Source organism: Myxine glutinosa, chromosome 1 (assembly GCF_964187855.1).
Source record: "Myxine glutinosa chromosome 1, kmMyxGlut1.1, whole genome shotgun sequence".
In the NCBI taxonomy this organism is placed as follows: Eukaryota; Metazoa; Chordata; class Myxini; order Myxiniformes; family Myxinidae; genus Myxine; species Myxine glutinosa.
Genome location: NC_136261.1, coordinates 13,829,714 through 13,852,337, shown reverse-complemented (window position 1 = coordinate 13,852,337; position 22,624 = coordinate 13,829,714). Strand labels below are relative to the sequence as shown.

Genomic DNA, 22,624 nt, shown 5'->3' with positions numbered 1-22,624 from the left:
TTATGGCAGATGGGCAGACTGATAGCCACCTCCCGCTTACCTGGTCAGCTGAGCAGGTAGGAGAGATGTTCAGGGATGGCTTTAATATCGGTCACTGAGGTCAGGACAGGCACCGGAGGATTGGAGAGGAGCAAATGTAACTTCGTTATTTAATAAAGGATCCAGAGGAAATATAATTTTGTTAGTTTAACTTCAGTTGTGGGGAAGGTGTTGGAGACATTAATTGGGGACCAGATGAGGAACCATTTAAATAATTACAAACTAATTAAAGGCAGTTAGCACAGGTTTACCGAAGGTAGGTCTTATCTAACAAATCTTTTCGAGTTCTATGAAGCAGATTCTGATTGGCTTGATGAGGCAATGGCAGTGGACGTAGTATATCTCGACTTTAAGAAGGTATTTGAGGAGGTACCACATCGGAGGTTGTTAGCCAAGGTGAGGGCTTGTGGAGTGGCCACTCAGGTCGCTCATTGGATTACAAACTGTCTTTGTGATGGGAGGCAAAGAGTGGCTGTGAGTGGAGAATGTCGAGCTGGGAGTATGTAAGTAGTGGGTACCTCACGGGTCAGTACGAGGACCATTGTTATTCATACTTTGCATCATTGATTTGGTTAGTGGGGTGAAGAGTAAGATTTCCACATTTACAGATGACCCAAAGATTGGAGGTAAAGTTGATAACAGAAAGGGTGGTGATCAGATTCAGAAACATACTGATACTTGTGTTGTGGATCCCGGGTTCCTTGACGTACTAAGGGGGTTTAAGCCCTACTCCCCCTCGAACTCCGAGTCCACGAGGCCGCCAACCACACTACACTCGTGGTGGACGGATTGCTAAGCAATTCCAGCCGCCGAGCCCGCAGCTACGCATGGAAGGGTTAACGGTCACCACCCGAACACCTTCAGACACACGCAGCTGTGAGAACGGGGACTGAACCCCGCACGAGTCACGCTGATCCTGGACGCCCGAGCGGTTGTGCGTCGCGTAACTCGTGCCGTGAACACTATCGAACCCGATCGATCGGTTTTAATTTGGGGCGATGCTTGGTCAATGTGGAAAGGACGATGACGGCCAGGTTGGAAACCAAACACAGGATTTATTCACAATTCACAGTATTTACAGAAATGGACAGAGCGAAGAATCTTAACGGCCTTACCTAGGTCCCCAGACAAGGGCCCTCATTCGTTCGGGGAAGGGAAGGAAAAGGGTAATGCGCACAAAGCGCGGCCGCTTTGTGCAGCTCGCCCGGATGGGCTCGTTGGACAGAAGCCCCGAGAATCGCTCCAACCCAGGACACCACAGCCGGAGATCATCGTGGCAGGGACGTTGATCAAGGACGTGCACGTAGCAGGAACCCGAGGAGCGCTCAGTCTGCGGGAGCCAAGCGAGCGAGGGAGAGTATAGCAGGTTCTGGCAAGAGCTCGCTTCAGTGGGAGAGGCGAGCAGGAAGCCGGCAAGAGAGTCAGAGAGGCTAGCAGGTTCTCTCAAGCGTGTTAGAGGGAGAGGCTGGCAGGAACCCGGCAAGAGAGAGAGAGCGGGGAGTCTGGGCTGGGTTTTATAATCCCCCGAAACCCCACTCGAATGTTCCACGGGCCTCCGTTGGCCGCCTGGGGTCACGTGTCGTGACAGCCCCTCATTGGTCATCCTCGGCCACTCCCTTTAGCTCCCATTGGCTGCTCGCTGATCATTTTCCACGCCCTTTATCTCCTCCTTCGGGCCTGCAAGGCCTGGCCTAGGCCCATGACGAGGCACTTTAGGCTTCAATGAGGCCTACCATTATCCTGCCTGCCTCAACACATACTAACACCGGGAAGGGGACTATGCTTTACATTTAATAAGAAATAACTAACTATACGAGGCTACATGTTGTGGTGTAACTAACTATAGGGGGGTTGCCTTTATTTACAAAACCGCAACACTTGCATAGATTGGGCAAAAGATTGGCAGATGTGGTTTAACCTAAACAAGTGTAAGGTGCTGGGGATGGGTAAGAATAATGGAAATAGGGATTACATGATGCAAGGTGCCATCTTGGAGCGAGTGTCACCGAAGAGAAGGATCTGCAGGTGGTAACAGATATGGAGGCAGACAGCATGTTGTCAGGCGGCTATAGGTAAAGTAAACCGAGTTTTTGGTTGTATTCGTAGGGGGATAAATTATAAATCAATAGAAGTGTTTTTAACAGCGTATATGAATTTAGTGAGGCCTCTTCTAGAATAGTGCATGCTGTTTTGATCAGCACGGCTCAGGAAGGACGTAGCTGTCAGAGAGAGGGTTCAGCGCAGGTCTACTTGATTGATTCAGGGCCTAGCTAGACTCGGCTATGAGGAGTGGCTGAATGAGACAGGGTTTATACAGGAGAAAGGAGGTGGATATGTGGGGATATAATGGAGATTTTTACGATAATGAAAGATATGGATAAAATAAGTGCAGAATAATTATGCAGCAGAATCGACAGTGATAGGACCAGGGGATGTAGTCTGCGAGTGAAGAAGAGGAGCGTTAAGATGGGAGTAAGGTCGGGGTCCTTCACTCAGAGAATAGTTAAAGAATGGAATGTCTCCCTAGAAAGGTAAGGAATGGCAACAGATACAGTAGATAAGTTTAATTTGGAATTAGGTACCTGGAAGTATTGGAGATTGAGGTGTAAAGGGATGTTGGCAGGACTTTTAGGTCTTGAGTGTGGTTGGGTGGCTGTGTGCATCTGCACGGAGTGGTGTCCTGGGCGTCTCGACTGGGGGGTGTGGTGTGGTGGTTGATGTTGTGCGTTTCTCGTTAATCACTTTCGCCCACTCCCCCGCCACTCCAGGAAGAAAGAAAGAAACAAATTACAAAAACAAAACACAAAAAGTCTACGAAAAAACATTTTACATTTTTCTTGTTTTGTATAAATTGGTCTGGTGTTGATGTGGCCGCAGGCATGGTGGGCTGAATGGCCTCCCCTGTGTCTAATTTCCTTGTGTATCATACAGCAGCCTGTGATGGAATTAAAGGCCTGTGTTGAAGTTACTTGAAAGAGAACTCCCAATATATACTCAAAGGCAAAAGTTATTGTGACACACAAACAACAAACAGAATCAGTGTTAAACTTTTACTGCCGCGAATGAAATGTTATTACATGGAAAGACAAATGTTTCAAGGTATGGTAACGATCAACAGTCCATAAGAACAGTGCACCTGGCATATGCATATGCACCTGACAGTCAGTAGCGAGTGTGTCCACCTTGTGCATTGATGCAGGCCTGGCACCTTCGCCTCATTGAGGCCACTAAACGTCGATGAAAGTCCTTGGGAAGATCATTCCATATCCGAGGAAGGATTTGGTGGAGTTCCTGCAGCGTTTTTGGAGGATTCGGATGACGTCGTAAACGTCGCTCCATTTCATCCCAGACGTGTTCAATGGGTGACAAATCAGGGGATCTTGCAGGCCAGGGTAACACATTAACATTGTTCTGATTAAGATACTGCTGTACAACTCGAGCAACGTGTGGTCTGGCATTGTCGTGTTGAAACGTCACTCTAGGGCCGTTCTGTTGCAAAAACGGTAAAGCGGCCATTTGCAAAATCTCGTCTCGGTACCTCACAGCATTCAAGTTCCCCTCAATCACAATCATTGGCGTTCTTGCTGCAGCTGTTATCCCACCCCAGATCATAACGCCCCCACCTCCAAAACGATCCCCTTCCAGAACACATGGCCTGATGTAACGTTCACCTGTGCACCTGTAGACACGTGTCCTACCGTCAGCTCGGTGAAGCTGTGCCAAATGGTGTTTCTATGGACGTTGAATCGACGAGCAACATCACGCTGCGAGGTACCAGACTGAAGCATACCTATAGCTCTCCATCTGTCATTTTCCCCGAGGCGTGGCATGTCGGACTTGTTCCAGAACGATGAATAGAGGTGTTTTTCTGACTTCTGCACTTCTTAAGACTGCATTGAGTGGAAATGATAAGCGTCTGGTTGTCTGGCCTTTTAAAGTTAACATTGCTGGCCATTTTTCTCGAATATGTCATGCTTCTTGCAAATTTCATGCAATTCGAACAACAACTGCTTGGTTGCGTTTCTTCGACCATTTTAACACACTCTTTCTCTGGTTCAAATCCAAAAATTCATTCACAAGATTACCAATGAAAAAATTCCATGTCACAATAACTTTTGCCTCTGAGTATAATATTTTTTTTGTTTTGGCTCTTCGGTGCACCTGTGGATACGGTGGTAACCTAACAACGAGGTGTTTGGTTAAAAGGTTTTACACAATCATGGCAATCAAGACATCAACTTGTTATACAAGACGTACTGTGGCGGACACGAAAGCACTGGCGTGGTGACATCACCCCGCACACCAAGTGGGGGTGGGCCACGCCCAAGAGAGAGGCGTGGCCTCAGGATATACACGGGGCGCGCAGCCCGGAGAGACCAGTGCTGCAGTTTGAGTTCTTTTAATAAAAACTCTTTTGTTATGAACCGCGTTGTCCGCTTGCTCTTTTCGTAAGCCTTAGCGCGTGGAGCACCGCGCTTCATTTGGTGACCTCGACGTTGGATCAGCCGTAGCGATCCATCCGAACACGACGCCATTGCGATGGCAAACAACGCGGGGTCGGTCAAGCTTCCCGAATTTTGGGAGGCCCAGGCCGAAGTTTGGTTCGTCCAAGCTGAAGCCCAGTTTCAGCTTCGGCGCATCACCAGTGACGACACGCGCTACTGCCACGTCGTCGCCTCCCTCGGGCCCGGCACGGCCGCTCGAGTTGTGTCCGTCCTTCGCCACCCGCCGGACGGCCACAAGTACGAGGCGCTCAAGCGGCTACTCCTAGCCACGTTCGGCCTCATGGAGGACGTATGGGCCGACCACCTCCTGGATCTCCCCGAGCTCGGCGACACGCGCCCGTCGGTCCGAATGGACCATATAATGTCGCTGTTGGGCGACGAAGCCCCGGGTTTTCTATTCCGGGCGCTTTTCCATCGCCAACTACCAGCACAGGTACGCCTCGCGTTGGCCGGTACCGTGATAACGGAACCCCGAGCTCTGGCCGCCATGGCAGACAGGTACTTCGCGGCTTTGGACACGCGGGTGGGTTTTTGGGGCGGCCGTTGCGGCTCCTGAGGCTGCGGCGGCTGTGGAGGTGGTGGACCACTACCCTGACGCACGCCTCGTGGCTGCGGAACCTCCGGCCTACCCCGACGCGCGCCTCGTGGCGGCCGCCACGCCCCGCCCATCACCGCGGAGAAAACCGCCACCGCGGAGAAAACCGCCGGCTCCACCACCTGGTGCCAGTTCCATGCCAGGTTCGGCCACGAGGCTGGACAGTGTCGCCCGCCGTGCTCCTTCGACAGGTCGGGAAACGCCCGGGCCGGCGCTCGATAGTGGCAATGAGCGCCGGCCGTTCGAACAGCCTACTGTTCATAACGGACACCTTATCCGGGCGCCGTTACCTGTGCGACACGGGAGCGCAGGTGAGTGTCGTTCCTGCCGATACGTCGGACAAGCAAACCGCGGGCGGGGGCCCCGCGCTGCTTGCCGCGAACGGGACGCCCATTCGTACGTACAAAAAACGCTGCCTCTCTCTGCGGTTCGGAGGGCAGGTTTTCCGATGGTCGTTCGTCACTGCCGACGTGCCCATGGCATTGCTTGGCGCGGACTTCCTGTGCGCTAATGGGCTCCTGGTCGACGTAAAGCACAGACGTCTTGTCCAGGCCGAAACGTTCAGCTCGCTCGCTTGTGCGCTGCCCAGCTCGTCGAGCAGCTCACTGAGCGGCTTGCCGAGCGGCTTGCCGAACGGTTCGGTTCCGACCACGTTGATCTGTACGCTTCCGGCAGCGGACGAATTCACCCGCCTCCTCGCCAGCTTCCTGGCCCTCACGCCGCCCACCTTCTCGGCGGGGGCCGTCAAGCACGGGGTGGCACATCACATCCCCACCGTCGGGCCACCGGTATACGCCCGGGCACGCCGCCTCGAGCCGACGAAGCTAGCGGTAGCAAAAGCGGAGTTCGCTACCCTGGAGCGACTCGGCATCGTTCGGCGCTCGGAGAGTGCTTGGGCATCGCCGCTGCACATCGTGCCGAAGCCCGGCGGGGGATGGCGACCGTGCAGGGACTATCGCCGTCTCAATGACGCCACCACCCCCGACCACTACCCCGTCCCCCACATTCAGGACTTTTCCGCCCGTTTGGCGGGCAGGTCCTTCTTCTCGAAGGTGGACCTCATACGCGGCTACCATCAGGTTCCCGTCCTGCCGGAGGACATCCCGAAGACGGCGGTCATCACGCCATTCGGACTTTTCGAATTCCTGCGGATGCCCTTCGGTTTGAAGAATGCAGCTCAGGCGTTCCAGCGGCTGATGGACAGCGTCCTGCGCGACTTGGATTTTGTATACGTCTACCTGGACGATATCCTCGTCGCCAGCACGTCCCGTGAAGAGCACCTACACCACCTCCGCACGCTCTTCGAACGCCTGGGCCAGCATGGCCTGATTGTGAACCCCGCAAAGTGCTGCATCGGCGTCGCCCAAATCGATTTTTTGGGGCACCGCGTCACCAGGCACCGAGCCGTCCCCCTGCCGGCCAAGGTGGAGGCGGTGAAGGGGTTTCCGCGCCCCCGCACGATCAGGGGGCTCCAGGAGTTCCTGGGCATGGTGAACTTTTACCATCGGTTCCTGCCCCGTATCGCCCAGCTCCTGCGCCCCCTGCACGAAGCTCTCCGAGGTAAGCCGGGCAAAGGTGACGTTACCTGGACCGAGCAGATGGACGCGGCGTTCACGGGCGCGAAGCTCACCTTGGCTAACGCCACCATGCTCTCGCACCCGGCACCCGATGCACCGATCGCCCTCACCACCGACGCCTCGGACTACGCGGTGGGCGCGGTGCACGAGCAATGGGTGCGTGGTGCCTGGCAACCGCTGGCGTTCTTTAGCTGGCAGCTTCGGCCGCCTGAACGCCGCTACAGTACCTTCGACCGCGAGTTGCTCGGGCTTCACTTGGCGGTCAGGCACTTCCGCCATCTGCTCGAGGGCCGTGCGTTCACGGCCTTCGTCGACCACAAGCCGCTGGTCTTCGCGATGGGCAAGGTCACCGAGCCATGGTCGGCCCGGCAACAGCGTCACCTCTCGGCCGTGTCTGAGTACACGACGGACATCCGGCACGTCGCGGGGAAGGACAACCCGGTGGCGGAATGCCTTTCCCGGTCCGTCGCCCACGCAGTCCACCTCGGCATCGACTATGCCCGGATGGCAGCAGACCAGGCCGCTGACCCCGACGTCCAGGCCTTGCGGACCGCCGCCACGGGCCTCCGCGTCACCGAGGTGCCGTTCGACGGTGCGGGCGCGGCCCTCTTGTGCGACGTTTCCCTCGGGCGGCCTCGCCCCATCGTGCCCGCGGGCTGGCAGCGCCAAGTGTTTGACGCCATCCACGGCCTGTCCCACCCAGGCACGAGGGCCTCCCAGAGGTTGATCGCCGACAAATTCGTCTGGCATGGCCTCCGGAAGGCCGTCCGCGGCTGGGCCAGGACGTGCCTCGCGTGCCAGCGCGCCAATGTGCACCGGCACACCCAGGCCCCATTGGCCCCGTTTACGGTGCCGGAACGCCGGTTTGACCATGTCCACGTGGACCTGGTGGGACCTCTGCCCCCCTCGCGGGGTTTCACCCACGTCCTCACCATGGTGGACCGCACCACCCGGTGGCCGGAGGCTGTGCCCTTGGCGTCGACGACGGCGGCGGACGTCGCGCAGGCGTTCATCGCCACCTGGGTCGCCCGGTTCGGTGCCCCCTCAGACATCTCGTCCGACCGCGGCCCCCAGTTCACCTCGGAGCTCTGGGGGGCGGTCGCGCGGGGGCTCGGGGTCCAGCTGCACCGAACCATGGCCTACCACCCCCAGGCTAACGGCCTCTGCGAGCGATTCCACCGCTCATTGAAGGCCGCGCTCAGGGCCACCCTCCGCGACGGCGGCTGAGTCGACAGGCTCCCCTGGGTACTGCTGGGCCTCCGCACGGCGCCCAAGGATGACCTGCGCGCATCCGCGGCGGAGTTGGTCTTCGGGCAACCGCTGCGGGTGCCGGGCGAGTTCCTCCCCGACTCCACGGCACCATGGTCCGCGGCACAGCAGCGCTCCGCTCTCCAGGAGACCGCCCAGAGGTTCGCCCCGGTGCCAACGGCACACCACGGGCACCCACCGACGCACGTCGCCCCGGAGCTTCGCACGGCGGAGTACGTCTTCGTCCGCCACGATGCCCACCGGACACCACTGCGGCCCCCGTACGACGGGCCTTTCCATGTGCTGGAGACCGGGGTGAAGCACTTCACCCTGGACATCGGCGGTACTCCTGACCGCGTTTCTGTGGACCGCCTCAAGCCGGCCCACCTCGACGTGGACCACCCACCGCCAGTGGCCCGGCCCCCGCGTCGGGGCCGCCCCCCTGCGGGCGGTCCCCCGGCACTGCCCAGCCCCGCCGCCACGCCGCCCCCCGGTCCTGCACCCATCCCAGGGGCAGCCGGAGGCATCCCAGATGGCATCCCTGCATCCCCGACGCCGCCAGTCGCCAGAGGGCGCTTCGGCCGGGTCATCCGTTTGCTCCGCAAACTGACCCTTCAGGTGCGCGGGGATTCTGGGGGGGGGCGCGTGTGGCGGACACGAAAGCACTGGCGTGGTGACATCACCCCGCACACCAAGTGGGGGTGGGCCACGCCCAAGAGAGAGGCGTGGCCTCAGGATATACACGGGGCGCGCAGCCTGGAGAGACCAGTGCTACAGTTTGAGTTCTTTTAATAAAGACTCTTTTGTTAAGAACCGCGTTGTCCGCTTGCTCTTTTCGTAAGCCTTAGCGCGTGCAGCACCGCGCTTCAGTACGGTATATTAAATTGAGGCCCTTGGAAGAGCCACAGGGTTGTCACACTTATCCTTTCCTTCCAACACTGTTTCTCCATGGAGGATGTCAACAAATATGCAAATGTCTGTATGACAATGTCTCGTCCTCTGCATTCCATTCACCCGCGTTTCTTCTTTACGATGGAACACTTTATTGGTCAAGTGGGAATTGTAAATATAGTGTACAGATCTGTTAATGGGCATGGGTTGTTTGTCCATGCTCGATGCTTTAAAATGCTGAGTGTCAAGCGAGGAATTTAAACTATTTTAAAAAACCATTTAAAAAATCCATTTTACCATTTAAACCATTTTTTAAAACCATTTTAAAAATCTATTTTATCATTTAAACCATTTTTAAAAACCATTTTAAAAATCTTTGGTACGACGCGGCTAGGGTTCCAACCACTGACCTCCCAGATTTGGAGCGAACATTCGAACCATTATGCCACCAACTTTGGTTTTACAGCAACGGGCAGTAAACTTCTGAAAATTTTTTTTTTCTGAAACCATTATAATCTTTATTTTATTTCAAGATAAGTATATTTATTTCAATTGAATTATATACCTGAACAATGTAGAACACACATTACCTTTTTAACACTTTCAAAACTTTCGGTTTAGCAGGACTCGGACAAACAATTACAGAATTTGACGTCATTATGACCGATCATATCTGCCGCTCACAGAACCCTTGTTTCTTAAGACTGCGTGTGGTAGTGTTCTATGAGCTCTCAGTTATTTATTTATTTATTTATTTATTTGAAATGTCATCTGTGTTTAGACAATTTTCCATCGTAAAAAAATTGCTTTTTCCCCAAAGTTTCCTGCATGCGCATGTGATGACCGGCATTTTGTCTTCATCAGCAATTGTATCTTCAGGGAATATTTTCACCGAATTTTCAACAGTGGGGTGACTTTCAAATCACATTTCACTTTAACTTGGTTCTCCAGAGATTGTTAGATGGAATTTTATTCGGTATTTAGTGCCGGCAATGGAGTTTCTACTTTATATCTAATTTACTAATTTACGCTGTAGGAATTAAATATGCGGAGAATCGCACACACACAAATAATTATTTTCCCCCAAAGTTGATGCACCAACAAATGCTTATTTGTCCGGTGATTGATGACATTAATTAATTTTTTGAAATGGAATTTATATTTTTTGGGAAACGGCACTTTTTAAAAATGGAAAATCGTCTGCTCTAAGCTAGCGCGTCTTAACTGGATCTGTCTTTGAATGGCCGAACACGGCCACAGGTGGTATTTTCATTCCAAAGAAAGGTGTTGCTGTGTAATGCTCATACCATGTTGTTACCAATGTTTGGTTTGTAATATTGCAAGTTATTCCTGCTTCCTTCGGATTTTCTGGGTGAAATGATCTGCTGTTTAAATGCTCCTAACGTGAGGTTTTTGTGCAGATCTGTTGCACGTTGTGAAGGTCGAACCCGAAGTATTGGAGGCTTTGGATCCAAATGGTGAGAGATGTGGATTTTTAAACCTTAAATTATCGTCCATATTGTCACACATCACCCCACTTAATGGAAAATACACAGTATTGCTGAAAAGTTTACATCGCTCATGCATCATTCTACCCACGTATCAAGTTTCTTGTTCAGTGATTGCAGCTTGCTGTTTTAATCCCTCATTTCCCCATTCTCCTTAATAATAATATTTGTGTGTAACTATAAAATAGAAGGAACATTCATTGGAAATGCATTCTTTGAAAAGAAGATGTGAAATTGTTATATATTTATTTACTTATATCAAAGTCAAAATAAAGTAATGCCTTGGATGACCCTTACACAATATCAGCAAACCAACTGGGGAAAGCTGGCCTGCCCAATGACATCGCTTTATCAGAACATTGAAATTGATTATACAGCAAGCTCGGCTAAAACGTCTCTAAGGTCAACAACAAAAAAATGGTACAAAGATGTCGATTTTTAATCATCATCCATTTCCTATAGAAATGTGTATCCAGAAAATGGTGGTGTTATTACCTTGTTTTTACACCGCACACACAGCAACCATTGGAACTGTGACTTCACGACAATTGGTTCTCCTACTAACCTCAATATGATTATTTCAATATTTACACAGAATATAAACAAACTCTTAATGTATGAGAGGAGAAAAGCAAGTTGTTAGAACATCCTCCGTGCAGTGGGAGACGGGGTCTTGCAATCGCTTCTGTCTGTGTGTCGTTGATTGTAATCTCCATAATTTGGGTTTTAGAAGGTGCAGCAGAGTCCTCCCAGGACTCGAAGTGTCCACCCCCATTTCAGTGAAGGATTTTGATTCATAGGCTAAGTTGTGAAGTTGTGTTGTTCTCAGAGTTTTGTTACAAGGGCTCTTTTCAGAATCGTCACTGAGCCCCATACAGCCTCCAACTGCAGTTCATTTGTGGTAATGTTCCCAGGGATTGTTTTTAAGGTCTTTCTCTGCAAGGTTCTTCTTTATCATTCCCATTGTTCCAATTATCACCTGTACGATTTTGATGCTCTTCAACTTCCAGGATATTTTCACTTCGTTCTTGGGGTCTTGGTATTTGGTCATTTTCTTGATTTCTGCGTTATTTAGACCAACTGGGTACTGATACCTCAATTAGCCGTATCTTCTTTTCCTTTTTTTTTATCTGAGTACTGTGTCCAGTCACAATGCTTTGTTTTCTATGTCACACTGGGTGGGATCATCATGTACTACGTGAGCATTATGTCCTTGTTTTCAATGATGGCTTTTGGTTCATGTTTCCATGAGTTTTGTGGAACTGGAATATTGACATTTCTGCAGATGTGCCAGTGGATTACTCTACATACCTTGTTGTGCCTTTGGGTGTACAGCTGTTCTGACATGAGTTTTTCCATACCTATAGGAGGTGACGTGCTTTCTGTTTCTACCTTGCAGAACCTACACTTGTCCAAATGACTCAGTCCCGCCATCTTTTTAAAGCCATTGGTGTAATGACGTTGGTCTTGGGCATTAATAATTATTCATTCTCTGTCCTAGTTGAGCTGACCTCTTGTTAGACATTCCAGTGATCCTTCTTTGTCTATCTCCAAAAAAAAAAAAGTTTTTTCCCTGCTCTTGTCTTTTTCTCAAGTGTCATTCTATACAGTGCGCCTTCAGAAAGTATTCACACCCCTTAACTTTTTTCACATTTTGTTGTTACAGCCTGAATTTAAAATGGATTAAACTGAGATTTTTGGCACTGATCTACACATAATACCCCATAAGGACAAAGTGGTATTTAATTTTTTTTAATCTTTACAAAATAATTAAAAATGAAAAGCTGAAATGTCGAGTCGATAAGTATTCAACCTCTTTGCTATGACACTCCAAATTGAGTTTTTCTAATAATAAACACAATTTGAGAAAATCACTCTTTTGTGTTTCATTATGCTATGCATGCACATGTAAGATACAACGTTTACCTGGTAATAATATAGGCTGGGCACATCTGCATGATAATAAAGATATTTTTATGGAAAGGTATATTGAATGCGGTTTAAATTGATGCAAATCCCCAAAAATACCAAAATTGACCTTTTGACCTTGAAATGACCTTTAAATTCAAAATTGAGGGTGACATCCACTCACGTATTCTCCCTCGTCATATGAGTGGTTGATTTCGCATGGATGTCTTGTATTAACAAAAAAATGCTGTGAAATGTTTTTTGAGGACTTTTTCACGTTTGGCTGGTCTACTGTTGTCTCTTTCCTGAGTATGTTTGTTGTCTTAAACGCTTCCTGACGAGATTTTGAATTTTCTGCCCTCCACTACTACCTCGTGGTCCCTCCCATTTTCATGATTAATTTTTACCACAGCAGCTGGGACACTTTTCTTACACTTCTTATACAATTTCCTCTCCTTGTGCAGCGGTGCATCCATTTTTTGTCATCCCACTGTTTTCCCTTTGACCCATTTTTTCTGTTGATGCTTTCTTCCTGTTTTCTGCAATTCAATGAGCCTTGTCTGAATTTAAAAAAAAAATACTCTGGGTTGAGATTCTTTCGTTCAAATGGGATTGTCTCACAAAAGTGCCACTTGTACCAATATGGCGCACTGTCATGAGTGTTCCTTACAATGGGACCTTACAAGTTCAGACTTTTTAATCTATATGAACAAATTGTTCTGGATACAAAGAAAACCTGAACAGCTATTTATAATTTCAACTTTAACTCATAATCCCTGTTTTACAGACTTGCTACACAATGTTAAGGATGAACCTAAAGCTTTGGGGCCTCTACATGCAAAAGGTAAGTCGACTTGGAAAAATAAAATACACCCAAATCTCTTTTGTTTTAAAAACATGACTTCCTGTTGACTTTGTGTACATTATTATCATTTATTTATTTTGGTAAGTGAGTTGGAGAGATGTGCGAGTGAACAAAAGGTCATTTTTGAATGTTAGAGGTTGTTGGAGAGCAAGTGTTAAAACAGCTAATTTTCTTATTTTTTATTACCCATTTTTTGTGTTGAATATTTTGTTGTTACAAAACCCAAGGTTTTTTGATCAAGTGATGTCTAACGGGCAGTTGGGCGCAGTCCAAACTTCACTTTATTGGAAGGATAAGAACTTATGAGTTCCCATCGAATGTAGTTTCTAAATTCCAAGTCATACAGATCAAACAAATACATTAAACTAAAGCCAGATCGGCCACGCATTCAATTATACAAGTCAGAAGGGCGAAAATTTTTAGTTTTGGAGTTGTTATGGCACACGTGGGGCAGTTGTATCGTCAATCATAAACTATGGTAGATACATATATACAATGCCTGCTGGGCAACCCACGTGCCGCTATCTCCAAGTTGCCACATGCAACGTGTATACCTCCAACAACCACCTCACGATAATGCGAGTTATTTTGCTCTAATAGAGTACTTTTATGTCGGTGGGGTAGTGATATGTAGAGCCAGGTAGATTTGTGTAGGTATCATGCTCCGACTGTCGTGAAGAAGAAGAACCACCACCATGTAATAAGTAGAGGACCTGTTTAGCCCGGATGTCGGATTAAGGTGTATCTTCGTCCCCATTACGAGGATTGGGGCATGTTAACTAGTTATAGGGATTATGTTAACTACTACATTGTTAGTCAAACCTCTGTGATCTATCCTTTGTCCTTTATGGCACCGCACCATGGACAGTAGTTAGAATTGCCATTAAACGACACAAAATAACAATAAAAACCAACCGGAAGCCAGGCATCAAGCATTAGGGCTGACAATCCCGCCTGGCAGGCACACATAGCTCAGGCAGGCCGAGAGCCACGCCCAGAAGGACAGTGATTGGGCGGGAGTTGACCAACGGGAAGGCCGGGGTAGGAATGGACTCGCTGATTGGTAGAGAAAAGGGCGAGCAAGAAGCGACTCCGTGATTGGCAAGGTTCGACTGATGACGTCAGAAGCGGATTGTGTGTGGATTGGTGGGGAGCTGAGCATGCAGTGGTGGCCTGCGGGCATTGGTGGAAAGGCACAGATGACGTCACGAGACAGTCAATAAAAGAACTCACAGACCGACATTTTCTCTCTCTTGCTCTCTTGCCTTCTTCTTGCCTTTTCGCTCTCTTGCTCCTCATGCCTTCCTCTGCCATCGACTCTCTCCTCTTGGTTCCGGACATTGGTGGAAGACGTCTGTGCATGGACTACAGGCTCCAGGAACCGATCGGACCGACCGTGTTCAGAGGCGCCATCGGGAGACGTGCAGAGGAAGCCGGAAGAGCCGCGGCCCGAGAACTGTAGTCTCCGTGCGTGTACGAGCGCTGCTGCGCGAAAGGGCGCAATGAGGCCTGGTTTCCGCCAACGCGTGCGCTTCATGCGCAACGCTACCCGCGCCCCGGACCCATTCGCAGACCCTGACGAGACCTCACCAGTGATCAGAGCTAAGCGCGCGCGCGCACACACACACACACACACACACACACACACACACACACACACACACACACACACACACACACACACACATTTATTTTCATTATCTTTCCCTGTGTCCGTGTCTGGGTCCGTTGCGGGAGCGCTCCGCTTAGGAATTTAGTTTACCGTTGCATTTCTTGTTATCGGCATCCGTTTTGATAAACCCTTTTGTTATTTTCCCTGTACGCTTTAAATCCGGTTTCGTTTTGAGTTATTTTCTTTGCAGGCTTTGGTACTGTCTGTGGACAACCGGTAAGCTTCATCTTCCCCTCCCCTTTCTTCCCCCACATATATAAAATCCGCATTTGATCAACGCCTCAGAGTTAAAGCTTGTGTTTGGCCTTCTGTGCTACCCTACGGTATTCACCAAGGGTAGTCACACGACAATACTATTACCACACCAACACTTATTTTAATGTATCTGTATTATCCATTTTTCACATGGTTGACCATATGTGGTTCACCCTCTAGTTGGAACACCAAACATTTTATAAGTTCTGGCCCTTTATGGAAATTATTCAATTTTGTCTACCCAAAATGCATTACAATAATATGTACAATTCCGTTGATATTTCTGTTCAATAGTTTGCAGCTTGATAAATAAAATGTTTGTCTCTAAATATGTGCTTAATTGTGGTAGTCCAATATATGTACGTTATATCCTGGGCAACGCTGGGTACCTTTGTGGGAAGAGGGAGGAAGAAAGTGGAGGAGGGAGCAGAAGGCGTGGGGTGGGAGTCAGGAGGGAGAGGGGTGTGCTGAGAGGAGGTAGAGGAGGACGTTAGAGGAAGGGGGTGGGAGGGGAATGTGGCCTGGCAAGCTAGGTACCTTTGCTATTAATAACTAATTTGTTCCACAATCATATTGTCACGTCAGACAGGCTCTGTTAATAAGGGCCGTCTGCGTCAGAATCCTTTTTTCCGCAAATGGCCGAAGTTCTAATTACCTCATTTAGAACCGGCGTTCACCTCATTTTACAACTTTGCCGTTCCTAAAGTCGCCCGAATGAGCCAAAATTGATGGCACACACACAGGAGGCAGATGGATCGAACACATTTCTTTCCTTTTAAAGGGTTTATTGTCCCCCGTCGCTCAGCGGAGCGAAAGGGGGACTATGGCTTTCCCCTCCGTCCGTGTGTCCGTCCGTCCGTCCGTCCATCCGTCCGGGCGTGCGTGCGTGCGTGTGTGCGTGCGTGCGTGTGTGCGTGCATAAGCGAAGGACCGCATTCGAATTTGGTGTGTGGGTGCAACCCACGTCAAAATCCAAGATGGCCGCCGCCATGTATGTCTGATGCCATGTATGTCTGAACCTTGTAACCTGCATATCTTGAAAAATAAGCGAAGTACCAACTTCTAATTTGGTGTGTGGGTGTATCTCGGCATAAGGACGAACGCTATTGAAAATTGGGTCGCCACGTCAAAGTCCAAGATGGCCGCCACCATATATATGTCTGAAACTTGTGAGCGAAATATCTCGAAAAATAAGCGAAGTACCGACGTCTAATCTGGTGTGTGGGTGTATCTAGGCACAAGGAAGAACGCTGTTTAAAATCAGGCCGCCACGTCAAAAGCCAAGATGGCCGCCGCCATTTATGTCTGAAACTTGTGAGATAAATATCTTGAAAAATAAGCAAAGTACCAACTTCTAATTTGGTGTGTGGGTGTATCTCGGCATTAGGAAGAACGCGATTGAAAATTGGGTAGCCACGTCAAAATCCAAGATGGCCGCCACCATATATATGTCTGAACCGCGTGAGCGAAATATCTTGAAAAATAAGCGAAGTACCAACTTCTAATCTGGTGTGTGGGTGTATCTAGGCACAAGCAAGAACGCTGTTTAAAATTGGGTCGCCACGTCAAAATCCAAGATGGCCGCCGCCATGTATGTCTGATGCCATGTATGTCTGAACCTTGTAACCTGCATATCTTGAAAAATAAGCGAAGTACCAACTTCTAATCTGGTGTGTGGGTGTATCTAGGCATAAGGAAGAACGCTATTGAAAATTGGGTCGCCACGTCAAAATCCAAGATGACCGCCGCCATGTATGTCTGAACCTTGTGAGATGAATATCTTGAAAAATAAGCGAAGTACTAACGTCTAATCTGGTGTGTGGGTGTATCTCGCAATAAGGACGAACGCTGTTGAAAATTGGGGCACCACATCAAAATCCAAGATGGCCGCCACCATATATATTCCTGAAACTTGTCAGCGAAATATCTCGAACAATAAGCGAAGTACCAACGTCTAATCTGGTGTGTGGGTGTATCTATTGGGTCGCCACGTCAAAATCCAAGATGGCCGCCACCATATATATGTCTGAACCTTGTGAGTGAAATATCTTGAAAAATAAGCGAAGTACCAACTTCTAATCTGGTGTGTGGGTGTATCTAGGTATAAGGAAGAACGCTATTGAAAATTGGGTCGCCATGTCAAAATCCAAGATGGCCGCCGCCATGTATGTCCGAACCTTGTGAGATGAATATCTTGAAAAATAAGCGAAGTACCAACTTCTAATTTGGTGTGTGGGTGTATCTCGCCATAAGGAAGAACGCTATTGAAAATTGGGTCGCCACGTCAAAATCCAAGATGGCCGCCACCATATATATGTCTGAACCTTGTGAGAGAAATATCTCGAAAAATAAGTGAAGTACCAACTTCTAATCTGGTGTGTGGGTGTATCTAGGCACACGGAAGAACGCTGTTTAAAATTGGGTCGCCACATCAAAATCCAAGATGGCCGCCGCCATGTATGTCTGAATCTTGTGAGAAGAATATCTTGAAAGATAAGCGAAGTACCAACTTCTAATTTGGTGTGTGGGTGTATCTCGGCATAAGGAAGACAGCTATTGTAAAGTGGGTCGCCACGTCAAAATCCAGGACGGCCGCCATCATATACATGTCTGAACCTTGTGAGCGAAATATCTTGAAAAATAAGCGAAGTACCTTCTGGTGTGTGGGTGTATCTAGGCATAAGGAAGAACGCTATTGAAAATTGGGTCGCCACGTCAAAATCCAAGATGGCCGCCTCCATGTATGTCTGACCCTTGTGAGCGAAATATCATATCATAGCATGTTTTCTGCGTGTTCCACTTTGTCAACTCACATCACTTCCCCGACCGGGGACCTAGGCGTAACGCTTGTTTATAATGGATATACGGGAAAAGGTGGCCGGGACGAGCAGTTTGGAACAAACCATGTGAATCAAAAGACTCAAACTGGTCTGTCCCGTCAGACCCCTCCGGTCCGTCCTGTCTGTGTCTGTCCCAATAAAAATAGGTTTTTCCAGGCTTTTGGGCCCTAGAGCATATTATGCCACCATGGCTTTCACACACTGACCAGACAGATCGTAATCAGCCTTTTTGGAGCGTGTGACACGTGTACCTTTTTGTGATGGTAAGTCCTCACCTGGCTTTGCCTATAAATGAGGTGTTTACGTATACAATATTACCCTGTGATTATCCTTTCTATATATTACATACGCTGCCTCCTCGGCGCCACATGTAACAAAACAACTTGCTGTTACAGGTCCCTGATACATGGCAATCTAACCTACTCAAACCACCCGGACCATGTTATACTTACCACAGTCTAGCTGTGGATCTCCCTCCCCTTCCATGCAACAATATGGTTGCAGTGGGCCATGAGGTGGTCGCAAGGTCAAATCTTCGACCTGGATGTTCGCCAATTTAGCGACGGATGGTCCTCAGAAGACTATACGTCGTCCGCCGGGAAAGCGAAACGGATCTTTTCTTCAGTTTCTGACAAACAGAAACTCTAACGAGATATATCGCTGACTTGCCAGTTCATCTGTCTGAAAGTATAGCTGCCGAGCGATGTACCAATGTACACAGGATGAAACGCAACAATATGTATACAGGAAATAACATTGCACAGAATATAATACACCGCCTAACAGTCACTAGTAAACAATTTGTGCCAGTTGTTCTGTAATTTGTTTTTAATTACTTTAATACTTTGTTTTTAATTATTTTAATTACAGGTTATGTTTTCACCCCTGTCTGTATGTTTGTTTGTTTGTGAGAAGAATATCTCAAAAAGTTGTGGACAGATTTTGACGAAATTTAGTGGACAGGTTGGGAGTGTGACGAAGACGAATAGATTTGATTCTGGTGAAGATCTGGATCCGGTTATGATAATGAAAAAATTTTTAAAAGTGATTCTTCACCATTGAGAGATGGGGTCAAATACAAAAACAATATGTAGTATGATATTTCAAAAAGTTGTGGACGAGTTTTGACAACTTGGTGGATGAGTTGTTTAGGTGACGAGAACAAGCCGATTCAATTTTGGTGCAGGTCAGAATGCAGATCTGGCCTGTCAGTGGGATCCAAAACGTAAGCTGTTCAGCGTGGCAGAGGTATGCACTCCACCGAGTGCCGTTGTAGTGCTTTGTCTGTCTGTCTGTGAGCAGAATATCTCAAAAAGTTGTGGATGGATTCGAACGAAATTTGGTGGACAGGTTGGGAGTATGACAAGGACGAATTGATTTGATTATGGTGAAGATGGGAATCCGGATATGAGAAGTTAAAAAAAAAAAAATTTAAGTGATTTTTCACCATTGAGAGATGCGATTCAAAACAATATGTAGCATATTTCAAAAAGTTGTATTCGATTTTGGTTCATGTCAGAATACAGATCTGGCCTATCAGTAGAATCCAAAACATAAACTGTTCCGCCTGGCATAGGTGTGAGTGCCGTTCTAGTTCTTCCTGTTTTTGATGTAAAAGCACACCTTGTTAAAACTGTTGAGTGATTTTAGATCTTTCTGCCTCCACTGTGTGGCAATCCCAAGTTATTATTGTAATTAGCACATTTCGCACATTTCGATGACAATAGGGGCGATGAGATGTTCATCAGAGTGTCGTATAACATCATTGATCAAATGCTGTATAACATGTCATAACACCTTCTGGTATGTGATTCTTTAATGTTGATTTGGGGTTTATAGAGGGTGGCGGTTGAGGGAATGGATGTAAATAATATCTTCATCTTATTGATTGCCCGATTCATTGGCCATCTGGATCATCAGCTGAGACCTTGACATGAAGGTTTTGACCGTTTAATTGCAGAAGCTCTTCTAATGACCAATTTTCAACTAAGGTGTTGTCCAAAAGTCATCCAATCAGAAAGGGATTGGGCAGGAGAGTGGGTTAGAGAAGGTGGGGGTTGGAAGAGGTCTTGAGGTTGAACGATCTGAATATTTCCTTCAACTTGATGACAACCTGATTTGGTGGTCATCGAGAGAGAGGAGACTGATCGGGTTGGATATTTTTACACATTGTTAGAAAAACTGTTGTTCTCAATGCTTGAACCATGTGTGTATTGAAGGGTTTATGTTGTTGTTGCATTTTCTCTTACTTGCTAATTTAGATTTTGCTTATGGAAATAAAAACAGGATGTGCTGATTGAATTTATAATTTTTGCAGATCTAATCCGCATTGTAAAGGTTGATCCTGAAGAATTGGACGCCCTGGATCATAAAGGTGAGGAATGAGGTGGTTTTCCGAACTTATTAGCAACGTCATTTGCATAGTTATCAACAATTGAAAAGGATTGCTCATCCTATTGTCGGATAAGTGAAGATAATCCTGTGGAGGATGAACTATCAGGGCATGAACTGTATCGTCCTTTTATTTTGGGCCCCAGGCTGTGGGATTTTGGATTACATGAGGCAAAGGGTTAGAAATCTTGCCTTTCTTCAGAGCAGACGACTTCAATAACGAACTTGTTAATCTTACTATAATTCACCAAATGTCCATCCATCTGTCCATTCGAAGGTACCGCAAAAACGGCTGAACCGATCGCAACGATATTTTGGGTGGATAATCCTAGGACCCCCTGGAGTAAAATAAAATAGGCTATGTTGTTTTTCCAAGTTTTCCAATTTTCCAATTTTACAGTTTTTCCAAACACGATGGAATAATATTTACCGATATGAACAGTGATGTGGCTTTTGTTGAAATTCTACGTACCAGGAGAGAGTAGATCGACTCCTGACGAACTCTTCTGATATAAACGTGCGGCTCTGAAGTAACACTGCAGCGTGTGCAAAGCGACTGAGAAACAGGTGTAGCGGCCACTTCCATGTTATAGATTCGGCACGCACTCTTCACACATAAACGTGCGACTGAGAAAGACGTGTAGCGGCCGCTTCCGTTTTGCAGAATTCAATCTTTTTTCAAAATGGGCGCCATGTACTGTTTAGATTTTGATGATTTGCGTGTGATATGATTCAACGGATGTTTATATGAATCGTTTAAAATAAAAAAAACCCTTCAATTTCTGATATTTTGCCTTTTCATTTGGGCTTCCCAATTGAAGCCCCGCCATTGGGCGCGTACCGTTGCTAGTTAAACTAATTCAAGGAGAAAGCCACAAACGCCAGAGCATTGTCCTAGCCCATTCGCCATTAAATATTACAAATATTGATTATCACTTTGCATGCAAAACGTGCATTATGCTGCATTTTTATCATTTTGAGAGGGGAAAAACAAGCCCATCTTATTACCTCCGCCACCCAGGGTGGATGAAGGTTATGTTTTTACCCCTGTTTGTTTGTTTTTTTGTCTGTCTGTGAACAGGGTATCTAAAAAAGTTGTCGACAGATTCAGACGAAATTTGGTGGAGAGGTTGGATAAGTGACATGGACGAAATGATTATATTTTGGTGAAGATCCGGATCAAGATCAGGATTCCAGAATTGTTTAAGTGCTTCTTCACCATTGAGTGATGGGGCTAAAAACGATATGTAGCATGATATTTCAAAAAGTTGTGAATGGCATATGACAAAACTTGGTGGATGAGTTGGGTAAGTGACAAAAACAAGCCGATTAGATTTTGGTTCATGTCAGATCCAGATCTGACCTATCAGTGGGATTCAAACCGTAAACTGTTCAGCCTGGTGGAGATATGCCGTCTATGTGTTGGAGGTATGTGTTGTTCTCGTTAAATTATATAATCGAAATCTGGGTTTGGTTTGAGGGTTGAATCCCCAGGACTAAATAATTGACAAAATCTGGAGTGAAGTCTGTAAATTTTAAGGAATTCCCGATTCCTCTAACTAAACGTACATCTTATAAGTAATCTTTTAGCAGGGTTGCTCTTCCTCCTTCTCTATATTGCCAGAGTATTAAACTTAACTTTTTCTATTATTGCAACAATTATATTGAGTGAAGAAAAGATTAAGGAATGTGCCCAAAGTGTAACTTTGAGAGCAACGAACATGATTAATCAGTGGGATCGATGTGAAGGCTTCCGCAGTCGTGCCTGGGTACTCCGTGGGGGAAATCTCCAGAGTTAGGAAGGCAAAATAAATCAAATTAAAAGATTGATCAACATAATGTGAGGATTACAGTGAGTAAAGAAACGAGACAAGTGAACTCCAAGTACCATTCTTAAATATGCAACGAGACAAGTGAACTCCTAGCGCCGGCCAGCCGTTCCTAATCAACCATTTTGTTGGAGCATTTGATTGAGTGCTTAAGCCGCTTGGCCAGCGCTCTACCATCTGCTTGTTAATGGGAACACACCGCTGTTTCACCATTCTCTGACCTTTCCATTTGCTTTATTTTTTGTTTTGCTTGAATATGGCATTTGTAATGACTTTGTTACTCAACTTTCAATGGTACTCTTCGATGTTTGTTCGTTTGCACGACAAGACGGTCAATTGTGGTCTGGTGGGAGGTGATCCAACTTTTCTAAAACATTTTTTGCCTGAAACATTCCCAGGCACTCACTGTTGAACCTCTGAAAGATTGACAAAGATCCGTTTGGCCATCTCTGAGAAAAATGGGCAAATATAGACAGACTAACATCTCTTTTATAGCGTAGA

The 22,624-nt window shown here is 47.4% G+C and overlaps 1 long non-coding RNA gene across 1 annotated transcript in view; it reads left to right on the top strand.

Annotated features, from left to right (window-relative positions):
* Window positions 1–22,624, top strand: part of LOC144889706 (uncharacterized) — a 53,373-nt gene that overhangs the window by 4,233 nt on the left and 26,516 nt on the right. The window contains exons 2-4 of the long non-coding RNA XR_013622012.1: window positions 10,277–10,333; window positions 13,059–13,115; window positions 20,221–20,277. This is a non-coding gene — a long non-coding RNA (uncharacterized LOC144889706). The remainder of the gene's footprint in view (window positions 1–10,276; window positions 10,334–13,058; window positions 13,116–20,220; window positions 20,278–22,624) is intronic.